General features: G+C 40.1%; 1 protein-coding gene across 15 annotated transcripts in view; it reads right to left on the bottom strand.

Annotated features, from left to right (window-relative positions):
- The window catches only part of MAGI1 (membrane associated guanylate kinase, WW and PDZ domain containing 1), a 641,903-nt gene that overhangs the window by 305,914 nt on the left and 321,357 nt on the right, over nucleotides 1-14,632 (bottom strand). The window lies entirely within an intron of this gene.

Raw genomic sequence — 14,632 nt, 5'->3', positions numbered from 1 at the left:
GAGCAAGATGTTTAGAGTTGAGCCTTGGATAAACAGGGTGCAGAGAACTTTCAGGACTTTTTCAAAATTTACCGTTTTGTTTTGCCTTTCTTTTTAAAATCTTTATTTTTTTAAGATTTTATTTGTTTATTCATGAGAGACACAGAGAGAGAGGGAGGCAGAGATACAGGCAGAGGGAGAAGGAGGCTCTACGCAGGGAGCTGGACATGGGACTCAATCCCGGGTCTCCAGGGTCACGCCCTGGGCTGAAGGCAGGCACTAAACCGTTGCACCACCCAGGGATCCCCCCTTTTTAAAATCTTTTGATATTTACCATCTGCCAGCAAAGGTCCAGCAAGCTTTGAAAAGAAGAGCCTGGGAAGTGGGCTTGGGTGAACAGTAAGTCTAAGAAATTTCTGCAGTCATTGAGGCACCCTGCAGAAAAGCTGGGCTGGGGGCAGTGGCCCAGATGTATCTATGAAGATCTGACCTGGTTTGAAGACAGACCAAAAAGGTTTGGGTTTCCACGACAAAAGGTCATGTTTTGGTCCATTACAGAAACAGAGAAGGAAAATGTTAGATTAGAGAAGGTTGCTTAAGGTAATGGAGAAGAAACCATGTCAAGAAGAGCAAACAGGAAGGCAGTTTAAAAATGCAAAATGGGTCTCAGGTACCTGGGTGGTTGAGTTGGCGAAGTGGCCAACTCTTGATTTAGGCTCGGGTCATGATCTCAGGGTCATGGGATTGAGCCCTACATGAGGCTCCGTGTTCAGTGAAGAGTCTGCTTCAGATTCTCTCTCTCTCCTTCTCCCTCTGTTCCTCCCCCTGCTAGCTCACTCCCTCTCTCTCTCCCTCATATAAATAAATCTTTAAAAAATTTCAAAATGGAGGGAGCCAGGCTCATTCAGTTGGTAAAGCATGCTACTTGATCTCAGGGTCATGAGTTCAAGCCCCACATTGGGTACTGAGCTTATTTTTTTATTTTTTTGGAAGATTTTATTTATTTATTTATTCATGAGAAACACACAGAGAGAGGCAGAGACACAGGTAGAGAGAGAAGCAGGCTCCTTGTGGGGAGCCTGATGCAGGACTCAATCCCAGGACCCCAGGATCATGACCTGAGCCAAAGGCAGATGCTCAACCACTGAGCCGTGCAGATGCCAAGAGTATTGAGTTTAAAAAAAAAAAAAAAAAAAAAAAAGTCAAATGGGATGCAGATTTATCCCTCGGGAGAGGGAATCACAACTGAGTGTTGACTCTTCCCTTTCTACACCTTACAGCTTTCTGCAGTTAGTGTCAAAGTGTGGGTGGAGGGTGACTTCTCTACTTCTCTCACTCATTCCTATCTCTCACTCTTTGTACCCACGTCAAAAGGTACAACCCTTCAAATGCCAAGTGACCCATTTCTGCCTAATCCAAATCTGCAAAGGTGTGAACTACAGAACAAAACATCAGAGAACATGTCACTTGTCAGAACAAAAGCTCAAAATTCTATGAACTGTTGGTAGGCTATGTGTGTTCCCCTCCTATTAAAAACATTAGTTACTCATACTGCAAAGTGAGAGTATTTTTGTGTTTTAAGGAACCACTGTGTGGACCAAGAAATGAAATCAAAGTCTTCCTTGCTAACAAAATAAAAGTGTTACATGAGCTCAAATAACAACATAATGGGATTAAGGGAAACATACAGAGGTCCTCTGGTCCTAAGTAGAGGGAGTGGATAATCCACATGTCCTTGTGTCCACTCTATGTTCTTGGACTTTAAAAAGACTCTGGGAAGCACAGGCATATTGGGTTACACTGTCACTGACCTACGGCTTGCTTTGCTATGTTGGCAGCTCAGGACCATCTTGTTTTTTTTTTTTTTCCTTCTTTTGCTCCCAGTGCTGTTTTGTTTTCCAGATTTTCATTAGCCTCTTGTGCTAACACTGTGAACAAGAAAACTGTCAAGTGGTGTAGTATCTCTTTCCTACCCTGAAACTCAACAGGCCTCTGAAAATCTGCAAAATTCCACACATACTTATTCTGTGAATTTTGAGAATTTCTTCAACTTGTCCCTTTTACTTCTAAGATAGCTATTTTCTATCCTCATTGACACCCAAATGAATAATTAAGAGCCATCCAATCTTCCACAGTGCATAATGGCCTAAGTGGTGACAGGACTCTTTTTTTATCTCCATGTTTCACTTGCTCTGGTTTTCCTCTGCAATCACGTTGCCTAATTTCTCATTAGCTAAGCATATCTGTGGACAAACAAAACAGTTTTTCCCTAGACCATGTCATTCCCGCAGTGAAGGCTTTCCATTTACCCTGCCAACCCCTTTAGCTCAAAGATATGAACGTGGTATACTCAACTGTCTCCAATATTCTGCACTTGCATTGTGTTTGACACACAAATTACACAGAATGAGCCAGGTCTTAAAATCTAACTTGCAGGGATGACTTCATCGTAGGACCATCCCTGTGCAGGCATCCAAGGTGATAAGAGCTGTAGAGTTCATGTTTCCCTGGAGATTCTTTGATAAATCTTACTATTTCTTTAAGACCATTCCCACAGCTTAACGAAAGTCTTCCTTGGACTAATCAGAAAACTCATAAAAATGAAAAGAGAACAAGAGTTCCTGGGTGGCTCAGTCAGTTAAGTATTCGACTCTTGATTTTGGCTCAGATCGTGATCTTGGGGTGGTGGGGTCAAGCCTCACGTCAGGCTCAGTGCAGAGTCTGCTTGAGATTATCTTTCTCCTTCACCTTCTGCCCCTTCCCTGGCTTGCACACATTCTCCCTCTTGTTCCCTCCCTCCCTCTCTCTCTGTCTGTCTCAAATAAATACATTCATACATACATAAAAAGAAAAAGAAAAGAGAACAAACCCAAAGCACAGCCCCAGACATCCTTCAGACGGTTGCACATTACCTACCTGTACAGGTGACACAAGGCTCACAACCAGGTAACATCTCTATTTTTGGCCAGCAGTTCTCAAACCCCACTGACTATCCACAAGGGATGGAGGGGGAATGTCACAGGAAACTAAATCACCGAGTGTTCAGGTTTGCAAATTATTTTCTACTTTTCCTATAAAGTAGAATGAATTGGGGGCATTCTTATTAAAAAGGCCCACGCAGATCTGTGTTCTAATAGGTCTTCTTGAGTTCAATGAGAAATGTGTGAATTTATAACTAAAATGTCAAGTGTTCCACAGAGTCCTTATTTATGTTGGAACCCACAGTAACAAACAGACACTAATGAAATTTTTTAAGACCTCAATTTAATTTTCTTCTAAAATGAATTTTACATAAATTGCTGATATCATTACTTACATGCTTAAAAAAATACTGCTAAAAATTTTAGAGCTTACAATGGTGATGTTACTCTAATTTTTGCCATGGAAAGGTATCATCATGTCACACATTCTTTAGAGGCAGAAGAATGACCAGGCCCCAGGATGACTGATCAAGAGCAAGAGATAGGTGTAGCTTTAAAGAAAATCCTTCATTGCTCCCTCTTCCCTCTACCCACCAGAAAGAAAAGTACTGTAATGGTTGGAGACGAGGAAGAGCATGTTAGTGGTCTCCAGACCAGGTGGTGTTTCATTCTGTTGTCTGAGTCCGGGGCTGTGGAATCTTTCTGATCTCCATAGTTTCAAAGAGATTCTTGAGCCATAGCAGAGTTAAGGCTGTTATAGGACAAGGGCAGGCCCAGATGACATGGATATTATGGCCTTCTTTCTTCTCCTGAGAAGTGGGATGAAAGGCAGACAGAGCCTAGTTCCCATCCTGATCCCAAAGTGTTCTCCCCTTTAAATATGGGTAAGAAAGGTAGAATGGCATCCTAGAGAAAAAGGCCTTACACCTCAACATTTTTCTTTATATGCTTTCTATTCTCTCATGAAATTAGGTAGGATAAGCTATGAAGTATCTCCCTTGGATACCTCAAACTCCCCTTGGCCAAGACAGACCAGTGGACAGTTGCCTAAGGTAGCTCTCCACCAACCATTTTTTTTAAAAGATTTTATTTATTTACTCATGAGAGACACAGAATGAGAGAGAGAGGCAGAGACACAGGCAGAGGGAGAAGTAGGTTCCATGCAGGGAGCCTGATGTGGGACTCGATCCCGGGTCTCCAAGATCACGCCCTGGGCTGAAGGCGGCGCTAAACCGCTAAACCACCGGGGCTGCCCTCCACCAACCATTTAGGCAAACTTATGCTGTTACTCATTCCTTCTTTTGGATTTGTCTCTGAGTGTGCTAAGACTATAGTTACCAAATAATTTACCATCCAAGCAGGACAATTCTTGAGGGCCCAAGGGAGTATTTTAATAATTATAGTGAGGGATATACACTAGAATTGTCCCAGGCACACCAGGAAATTATGGTATGAGTTTTCTCATAACAGATTGGAAAGATTAGATATTCAAGTTTGAACTTTGGGAAGGATAAAGGATTGGTTTTGGCCTACATTGGTTTTTAAGAGTTTTGGTTCATTGACAGGGCTCACGAAAGGAGTCCTCCATAAGTCCATAGGTCCAGATGTGCTTAATCAAAATCTGTGGTGAGGTCTGGGACAAAGCATCTATACTTTGATTCATCATTCTGCACACATGTCTCAGGAACTTTGAGAACAGAACTTAGGTGTTCCTTAGCTTATAGGCTAAAACACCATTAAAGACACTTAAGGACATCCACTCCATTATTTATGACATTAAGAATAATTCTAAATCACTGTCTCTGAATTTATTCCTTCTCTTTTCCAAAGGCTTTGTTCTTACTCATAACCCACAATCTAGAAGCATCTATCCCAAACAAGCCATTCCCACAGAATTCCTTGAAAGTAACAAAGGACCTATACGACTCTGAAAGATAAAATCATTATTTTACCCTGCCCATATTTTTGAATGTGAGTTAGAGAGTTTTCACTGTAAATGAACAACCCAAACATTTTTAAGAAAAAGACTCTTCATATGTTTATATACCCAACTGGGACAGACATTACAATTTACACTATCATTTTGCTGTCACAGTGTTTGGAAACATTTTCTGAAGAAGATAACTCCAAAAAACTTTCTGTTTAAATAAGCACCGCAGACCCTCTGCACTTATATTTATGCTCAAGTTCACTAAGACTCCAATGCAAAGCCATCCTGCTTTTGAACAGAACACTGGTAAATGGCCAGTGAGTAATTTCCATCCCTTGTCCCCCATCCACAATCATGTAGATTAATCTGAACAAAACAGAAAGAATTTAAAGATTAGATGATGCCCATGTGAGTACATGATGTAAAAGTAGAACAAGTCCATGGCAAGGTATTATGAGTTTGGCAGGGTTAGGTGGACATAAATACAATCATACACATCTACAATTTTAATTTTTAGGGAACTCAGAGAAAAAAGAAAGAAAGAAAGATAAACCCCCTGGGAAGAGAAAATGTTCCCTTAGTAAATGTTAAAAAGAAAACCACGAGCCCCATTAGAATGGCATTCCTTAGGCTGAGTCCAAAAACCCGGGCTTGATGCCTAATCTAACTGCAGTTTCAACCTCTCCTCCAAAATGTGGTCTTAACAGCCCAATCAGGAATCTTCACATCCAATGAATCTGCCCCACAGGCTTTCTTCATCCCCAAAATAAGATGAAGTAATCTATATGACAGACTTCTTGCTCTTTTCCCTAAGGGAAAGCCACCAGAGCAATCATTTCCTTTTGCTAAAAGCTTTTTTTGCCCCACCTTCTTTCCTATTAAAACCTTCCATTTTGTACAACTCCTCAGCACTCCCTTCTCCTTGCTAGATGGGATGCTGCCCAATTCATGAATCCTTTAATAAAGAAAATTAGATCTTCAAATTTACTCAATCGAATTTTGTTCTTTAACAGTAAAACAAAATATTCTCTTGGAGGGATACTTGGATAATGAGTCCAGGATTGAAAATGAATGCAAAACCAGAAAAGAAGATCCAACCACAGCAAGGAGTCTGGCCCTAGCCTGACAAAAACAATCCTGCCAAAGAATAAAGAGTGAGGGATCACTCTACCCAGTATTAAGGCTTATTACACAGCTCCAATAATCAAGACAGTGTGGTAGTGGCAGAGGGATAGACACATAAATCAATGGAACAGAATACAGAACAGAGAAATTGACCTCACAAACATGCCTGATTTTTGACAAAGTTGCAAAAAGCAGTCAATGGAGGAAGGACAGGCTTTTCAACAAATGGTGCTGGAAGAAGTGGGCATCCATATGCAAAAGAAAAAAATGAATATTGACCTAAACGTCATACCTCTTACAAAAATCTTATTCAAAACAGACCATGATGAGCACTTGGTGGCATAGCTGGTTAAGTGTCTGCCTTCTGGCTCAGGTCAGGATCTGCTTTGGGCTCCCTGCTCAGTGGGTAGTCTGCTGCTCCCTTGCCCCTCCCTGGGCTTGTGCCTATGTGCTCTCTCTCTCCCCACTTCTCTCTTCTGGGGGGAAAAAAAGGAAATAAATAAAATCTTAAAAAAAAAAAAACATACCATGAACTTAAATGGAGAATGTAAAACTATAAAACTTTAAGGGATTCAAAAAAAAAAAAAAAAACAAAACAAAATTTTGTAGGATCGAGGGCTAATGTTATCAGAGTTATCATGCTTGACATTAAAGGCATGATACACAGAAGGAAAACTTGATCATTTGAACCTTGTCAAATTAAAAATTTCTGCTCAATGAAAGCCCATCTAGAGAGAATGAGAAAAACAACATCCAGCCTGGGAGATGAGATCTGCAAATCACATGTGACAAAGGACTACTATCCAGAACATATAAAAAAAACTCTCAAACCTCAAGATTTTGAAAAATCCAATTAGAATATGGGCAAAAAATGGGCACCTGGCTGGCTCAGTTGGAGGAGTGTGCAACTCTCAATCTTGAGGTTGTGAGTTTAAGTCCCTCATAGGGTAGGGAGATTACCTAAAAATAAAATCTTAAAAAAAAAAACAAAAAAGGAGGGGAGGGGCAAAAGACCTGAACAGACATCTGACTGAAAAGGATGTGCAGATGGCAAGTACACAAAAAAATGCTCAACATTATTATTACGTATGCATGTATTATTTTGTATCAACATTATTGCATTCAGAAAAAGCAAATTTAAACGACAGTGAGATCACTTCACACCTATCAGAACGAAGAAAATGAAAATAGTGACAACACCATATGCTAGTGAGGATATGAAAAAACTGGATTATGCTTCTATATTGCTGGTGAGAATATAAAATGGTATAGCCACTCTGGAAAACAATTTGTCAGTTTTTTATAAAACTAAACATTTGACCAGCAATTATACTCCTGTGAATTTATCCCCCCCCAAAAAAGGGAAAATCTTTATTCAGAAAGGGGAAAAAAAAACACTAGAAACCCATTTGCGAATATTCATAGCAGCTTTATTTGTAATAGCCAAAAACCTAATTCAGCCAAGACACCATTCAACAGGTGAATAGTTATGTGGTGTGTGTGTGTGTGTGTGTGTGTGTGTGTGTGTGTGTGTGTGATGACACACCCAACTCAGCAATGAAAAAGGGACAGACCATTGATACTGGCAACAACTTGGATAAATCTCCAGAGTCAATCCCAATTCCAAAGGGTTAACAGGTATTATTACTCCATTAACATCAAACTTTTGAATGACAAAATTTTAGAAATTCAGAACAGATTGCCAAGGAGGCAAGAAAGAGGTAGGTGTGACTGTAAAAAGACAGTCACAGTGACACTTTGTAATGTGGAAACTGTTCAGGATCTGGAGCTTGGAGGTGGATAAACTTATGCAGGTGATAACAGTGCCCAGAAGTAAACACATACACCCATACAAATGAGTACAAGTAAAATCAGAGAAATCCAAATAAGACAAACTATATCAATTTCAATATCCTGGATGCAATATTATACTATAGTTTTGTAAAATGTTACCTTGCGAGGAAACCGGCAAAGGGTACAAGGGATCTCACTGATGCTGCAAAATTGCATGCGAATATACAGTTACCTAGTATATTGTTGAAATAGGAAACATCATAACAAGGTATACTTTCTAATTTTAAGTAAAAACACTAGCACACAAAACTAGTGAAACTATTCTAATTTTGTTAAAATGTAAGCATGTGCTTATGTATTTCTACATTTAAAAACAGACTGGAGGGGCGCCTGGCTGGCTCAGTGGGTTGCGAGGCCAACTCATGGTTTCAGCTCGGGTCATGGTCTCAGGCCCGTGTTGGACTCTGTGCTGAGCATGGAGTGCTTGTCCCTCTGCCTCTGCTCTTCCTCTGCTTCCTCTCTCTTTCTCTCTCTACCTCCCTCCCTCAAATAAATAAATAAAATCTTTTTTAAAAATTACTTGTATTTTCTTCTAATACTTGTCATTTCTAGGTGCTGGTTTTACAGATAGTTATTTACTTTTCAACTAGGGTAAGGAGTTTTCAACTTTTTTCTCAAGTTTTTAATTTATTTTTCAAGTGGTCTATAACAAACATATCATTTTTATGCTCCAGTAGTATTAAAAATACTTGATATCAAAAGGAGAAAAAAAATCACCCATATCGTATATATTTCTTACCAAACAGTATCAAAGCACACAGCTTCTCTGAGGGTTAAAATATTTTAAGTTAAGCGATTCTAGGTGGGAATGTTGAATTTAGAAATGATTATCCCTGGACTAGAAATGCCTCTTGTGATATAATTAATGAAACATATTCATATTTTCTACGTACTCATATTTTTACTCAGCCAATCCCATCTTCTCTTAGAGAGGCTTTCAGTAGAACTATAAAATGCCAAGGGAGAGGATTATGCAGTCCTGAAAAACAGCTCTCTTACTTTCTGGTGTCAGAAGAAGTCTGACCAGACTGACACTCGAAATACAGGACCACTGGGAAAGGTAGAAGCAGCTGGAAAAACAATTGAGCCTGTGGTTACTAGTGTTAAAAAGGAGCAAGAGACCCAATGGAGTCACATGTGTGAAACCTCACGTCAGCAAACTAAGACTTCATCCCTAACACAGTTGCAACTTTAACCTCTCCCAGGAACTAGTCACCTTTAACCAGTCAACATGGACTTACCTGATCAGCACGGTGAGGTCATTCCCAATGGGAACCCTTCCACCTGCACAGAGAGGTTACCTAAGCCAGAAACAATCCACTCTCTGCTTATAAGCTTCTTTTTCCCATCTCCTCCCTGTCTTTAAAAACCTTCCCTTTCCTGTAGCTCTTGGGAGTTCCTTTCTATCGATGCTGCCCGATTCGTGAATCACTGAATAAAGCCAATTTGATCTTTAAATTTACTCAGTGGAATTTCTGTGGGTTTTTTTTTTTTTCACGGTAGGAAGTTAGACTCACTTATTTTTTTTTGTCCCCAAAACTCTCTCCATTTGCTTCAGATTCTTCCCCGGCCTGCATTTAACACTCTCTCTCAACACAGTACAAAACAAATCTGTCTGCTGCAAATATGGCCCTAGCAACTTTTTCCCCAATTACTAGGGTAACAAAGTGAACAGCAGAGAAAACACCTCCAAAAAGAATGTGCCACACTGCTGTCACGTGCTGTGCAATGACTGTGACTATTTCCTTTGAGCCCTGGTTTGTAGGACAGCTTGCCTAAAGAAACTTTAGAGTCGAAACACACCTATGAACCCCCCTGTGACCTCTTCCCATTTGTTGGTCTCTGGGTTCAGAAGTTCTCAACAGATGGTACCTCCTCCCGGCAGGATATATCTGGGGGTGTTTTCTGAATACAGAGACAAAGGGAGCTGTCACAGCAATTGAAAGGCAAAACCGGGACTCAGTGGGCAAGGGGTCTCCAAGTTTTGTGTTATGGCATATGTAACTGAGGACTGCCCCAGTGGTCAGCAAATGGAATGCCAAGCATCTAAGCCGAGAACCTTCCTTTGGTTCACATAAATGCAAAGCATTCTTTAATGTATTTTTAATATAAGCCGCACGCAAAATTCTGCAGAATGAGAAGAAAATGCTACTTTGGTTTGTTGGGAACTTTGCTAAGGATTGTTAACCATTTCAGGAAGCTGCATCACCGGCAGCAATGCTACTTCTAATTTTCAATAGCCCATTCAATCCGTCTGTAGCAGTGAGTTTTATAGCTGAAGCATTCACAGGGGTTCCGCGTAGAAGGGCAAGCACCTGATAGTTCCTTGTGTCCTCTAGAGCCTTGCTATTCAAAGTGGGGTCTAAGACCAGTAGTACTGACTTCAATGGGGAGTTTGCTAGAAATGCAGTATCTCAAGTCTCCCAGCAGAGCTGTCAACTGGAATCTGCATTTAACAAGACTCCCAACAGAAGCAAGGCTCTAGTGAACTCACGTCCAAGAGTATATTATACGTATGGCAATAAGCATCATTTATTAGAAATTCTTTCCTTTGATTTTTATTTTCTGTAGTTAGTTAGGTCACTACAGGACTTAGAGAATTGGATATATTAAAGGATGCATTAGGGCAGCCTGGGTGGCTTAGCGGTTTAGCGCCGCCTGTGGCCCGGGACGTGATCCTGGAGACCTGGGACAGAGTCCCACATCGGGCTCCTTGCACAGAGCCTGCTTCTCCCTCTGCCTGTGTCTCTGCCTCTCTGTCTCTCTCATGAATAAATAAATAAAATGTTTTTTTTTAAAGATGCATTATCCATTAACTTCATTTGAGGATAATAAGGAGAACACTAAAAATATTTATTATCAAACAAGGAGTCACTGAGTTGAAAAGCCCGAAGTAAGAAATAAGTTACACACTGCCAGTTCTGTTTGTTGTCAGGTTTTTCTACATTAACTCCAGCTCCAGAAAAAAAAATAGTCAAATTGCAGCTGACTACAAAGGAAACAAATATGATTTTCCTGGACTGATCTTTGTGCCCCAAACTGTCCTTATAGAGGCAATGTGGTGCTATGTCACCAAAATGTGGCATCAAGTGCAATTTGCCATTCACAAATGTAAACATGTGGAAACATATATTCCCTCTGAGGCCCAGACATCAATGCCTTTAAGGGAAAAACAAATAATCTTTGAACCCTTCTCCTGAACAGTCTTATTACTTGATAAATAAGTCCACACCTAGTGCTCTCATAGGGAAATATCTCTATGCTTTTATCACAGAAATGTCTGTTTTGAACTGAAGTAAAAACAAGATTGGATGGTCCCAGAATACTGTCAAAGGGACCTGAGCTCCATGTTCCCAAACTGCCAAATTGTCCCACAAGCAGCTCAAATGAGCATTTGACTTTCAAAATCATACTCAAATATCTTCACCTCAACCTGTTTTTTCTTTTGCTCTGTTCCTTCAGTAATGACACTGCCCCCTCCCCCAAAAGTAAACCGACCCAAGCTCTTGGTTCTACAATAATGAAAAAGAAATCATTGAGGGCGCACCTGGGTGGCTCAGTGGTTGAGCATCTGCCTTTGGCTCAAGTCGTGATCCCAAGGTCCAGGGATAGAGTCCCACATTGGGCTCCCTACAGGGAGCCTGCTTCTCCCTCTGCCTATATCTCTGTGTCTCTCATAAATAAATAAATAAAATCTTAAAAAAAGAAAAAAGAAAAAAAATCACTGAGAATTCACTATGTGCCAGGCCCTGGTGACAACAAGACAAAAGACAGATAGTCTCCCCGGTAGAGAAGCTCATGAACAAGGAAATCCACAATGTGTAAAGCAATCCTTGAATCCTGCCTCTTACTAGCTTCCCACCTTGACTGAACTGTCAGGACCTGTTCATTTTATTTTTCAGGCATCTCTTCCATTTTTTTTACTCCATCAGCAGCTAATTATCTAACAAACGTAATCAGTTGCAGCTTCACTAAATAGAAGCTCAATTAACTGAAATCTTTTTCGTCCAAATTACAGGAAAAGAGGTTTCCATAAACCAATAAGCTAAAGGCAGGCGAATGGCATATCCATTATTTTTACATGCCAGGCATACATTCTGCTTCTTTGGGTCACAGCACTGTCATTTTCTTCTAGGAATGCATATCCCATGGCCCTTCTCTGGCTCAGTTCCTGTGGTTTCCACTGGGTTGACCCTATTCCCTGGCATAAGAAAAGCACACCATCTAGCTTTGCCTGTCACAGGTCTAAGAGAAGGTGGGAAGAAGGGAATCACAGGACCCAAATCAAAACACTGAGTTTTAAATCTGGAACTTTGTTGGAAGAATGGCAAGAAGTCCAATTTCTACTGCTAATGCTAAGTGAGTAGACCTATTGGAGTCCATTTGCTCACTCAGGCAAAGATCTTCCTTGAGAGTCAAATGACTGGTGAGGAAAAGGGAATCCAGCTGACAGAGCAGGTCTGAATCCTGTTGACACATTCTTAGTAAATCCTTCTCCAGATACTTTTGCCCTGTTTTTTGCCAAAGGTGACTGGAGTTAGCTTTCTGACAATTGCAACAAAAAATACAAATGCTTCAAGTTTTATTTCATTTCATTTATTTTTCTTTAGTTTTATTTCATTTTAATTGCCAAATTTAGTTAAAAAAAAAAAAAAGACTTCCAACCAAATCTATAAAACTTTAACCACTATAAGGGCCTATGTTAAAAATGGATCCTTGTTAGGACACCTGTGAAATCCCATGATACAATACTAGGGTATGGAAGAGATGAAATTTTGATAAGTATACCCTCCCCCCTTTACAAAAACAGCAACACATGTGAACTAACTTTGGACTGTCCAGAAAGACCATTCTCAAAGAGTGTTTCTCAAGACACCAGTCCCTTAAGAAAAAGAGTTTGGGGGCAAATGTGTGTGCTAGCCTGCCTACTATGTTCACTACTTAGAAATCAGGGTGTCTAATTAGCCTTTTAAGGGCACTGGAACTTACGTATTTAAGAAACCTGCTTCCCAGTGTTCTCTGACCTCCTAAATTTCTAATTTCTTTTATTATTATAACTTTAATTTATTTATTTTTAGCAACAGCCAGTAACATTTCACTAGGAAGTCACTGCACTCCAGGATCTACTAGCACTGTCACTATTCCTGCTCTTGCCAGGTTGCTGTTGTATGGGTACAATGTAAGAACCTTGATTTTCAAAACCTAACAGAATGTAAATCTCACTCTCTCAGCATATCTCACGATAATACATTTCCAGAAGTTATGCTGTCAGCACTGTGTTACAGTTATTAATCTTGTATTTGGAGCTGTTGGGGCTATTTGTGCTCGTGTGTAAGCAAAAAGAAAGGTATGTGTAACTGAAATCACCCCAGAAAATAAGTGTTTAAACCAATCCCAACTTAATTACTTTCTCAAAGAAGCTAAGACTGCTTTCTATGACAAATTGTACTTGATTTAATAATCAAAGTCAAAGTGTTACATTTCTGAACAGAATAAAGTTCAGGTTATAGCTAATTACTCCAGAGTTGAAATTTAAAATTCTGTATTTGTGATTTAATCACATGACCCTAACACTATTTGAGCTGAAGCAAGTAGATAAGTCTAGGCAGAGAAGATTTATTTTTTAATGTAATCTGGGTATTCCTGGATCAGATATGCCTACTCAGAAATAGTGAAAAATAGAGCTCAAAGAATAAACTCAATGTTAGAACATGTGATACAAATGCATGTTTTAAATGTTTCAATGGTCAACAAAGTATGGTATCATTCATTCATACTTGTATGCATATTCATTTATTTAATAGATTGCTAATGGCCTATCCTGGGCTGAGTGCTATGTTAGGTGATAGGAAGAGAGTGGTGAGCAAAATCAGACTTTTCTTTCTCTCAGGTTACTGGCTGAATTGTGCTCCCACATCCAACCCTGTAAATGCATATGTTGAAGTCCTAACCCTCAGTTTCTCAGAATGTGACTGTATTCGGAGACAGGGTCTTTAAATAAGTAAGTTAAAATGAGGTCATCAGGGTAAGCCTCACTCCAATACGCCTGGTGTCCTTCCTTATAAGAAGAGAAAATTAGAACATAGACATTCACAAAGGCAAGACCATGTGGAGACTCAGAAAACAGTCATCTACAAGCCAAGAAAGGGAGTCTCAGAAGGAACCAACCTGCTGATACCTTGATCTTGGAGTTATAGCCTCCAGAATTGTGAGAAAATAAATTTCCGTTGGTTAAGCCACTTAATCTGTGATACCTTGTCATGACAGCCCTAATAAATTAATACATTTATAAAGATTAAATTCTGGGCTCAAATTGTGGCTTAGTAGGTTGGGCATCCAACTCTTGGCTTTGGCTCAAGTCATGATCTTAGGATTGTGAGATCAAGCCCCAAGTGGGACTCTGCACTCAGAGGGGAATCTGCTTGGGATGCTCTCTTTCTCTTTCTGCCCCTACCCATGCTCCCACATACTCTTTCTCTAAAATAAATAAATACATATTTTTAAAAAGTAAAGCTTAAACTCTATCTGAAGAGCCAGACTTTTTTTTTTTTAAGATTTTGTTTATTTATTCATGATAGACACAGAAAGAGGGAGAGACACAGGCAGGGGGAAAAGCAGGCTCCATGCAGGGAGCCCGACATGGAACTCGATCCTGGGTCTCCAAGATCACACCCTGGGCTGAAGGCGGCACTAAACTGCTGGGCCACCCAGGCTGCCCCTGGAGAGCCAGACTTGGATCAAGTAATCACACAAATAAACCCAGACCTGTAGCTCTGTCTTGGTGCAGTGTGACCCAACAAAAGGAGCTGTAAGAGAAGAGAAT

This window comes from Canis lupus, chromosome 19 (assembly GCF_048164855.1).
Source record: "Canis lupus baileyi chromosome 19, mCanLup2.hap1, whole genome shotgun sequence".
Lineage (NCBI taxonomy): Eukaryota > Metazoa > Chordata > Mammalia > Carnivora > Canidae > Canis > Canis lupus.
This window is presented reverse-complemented; position numbering and strand designations above follow the sequence as displayed.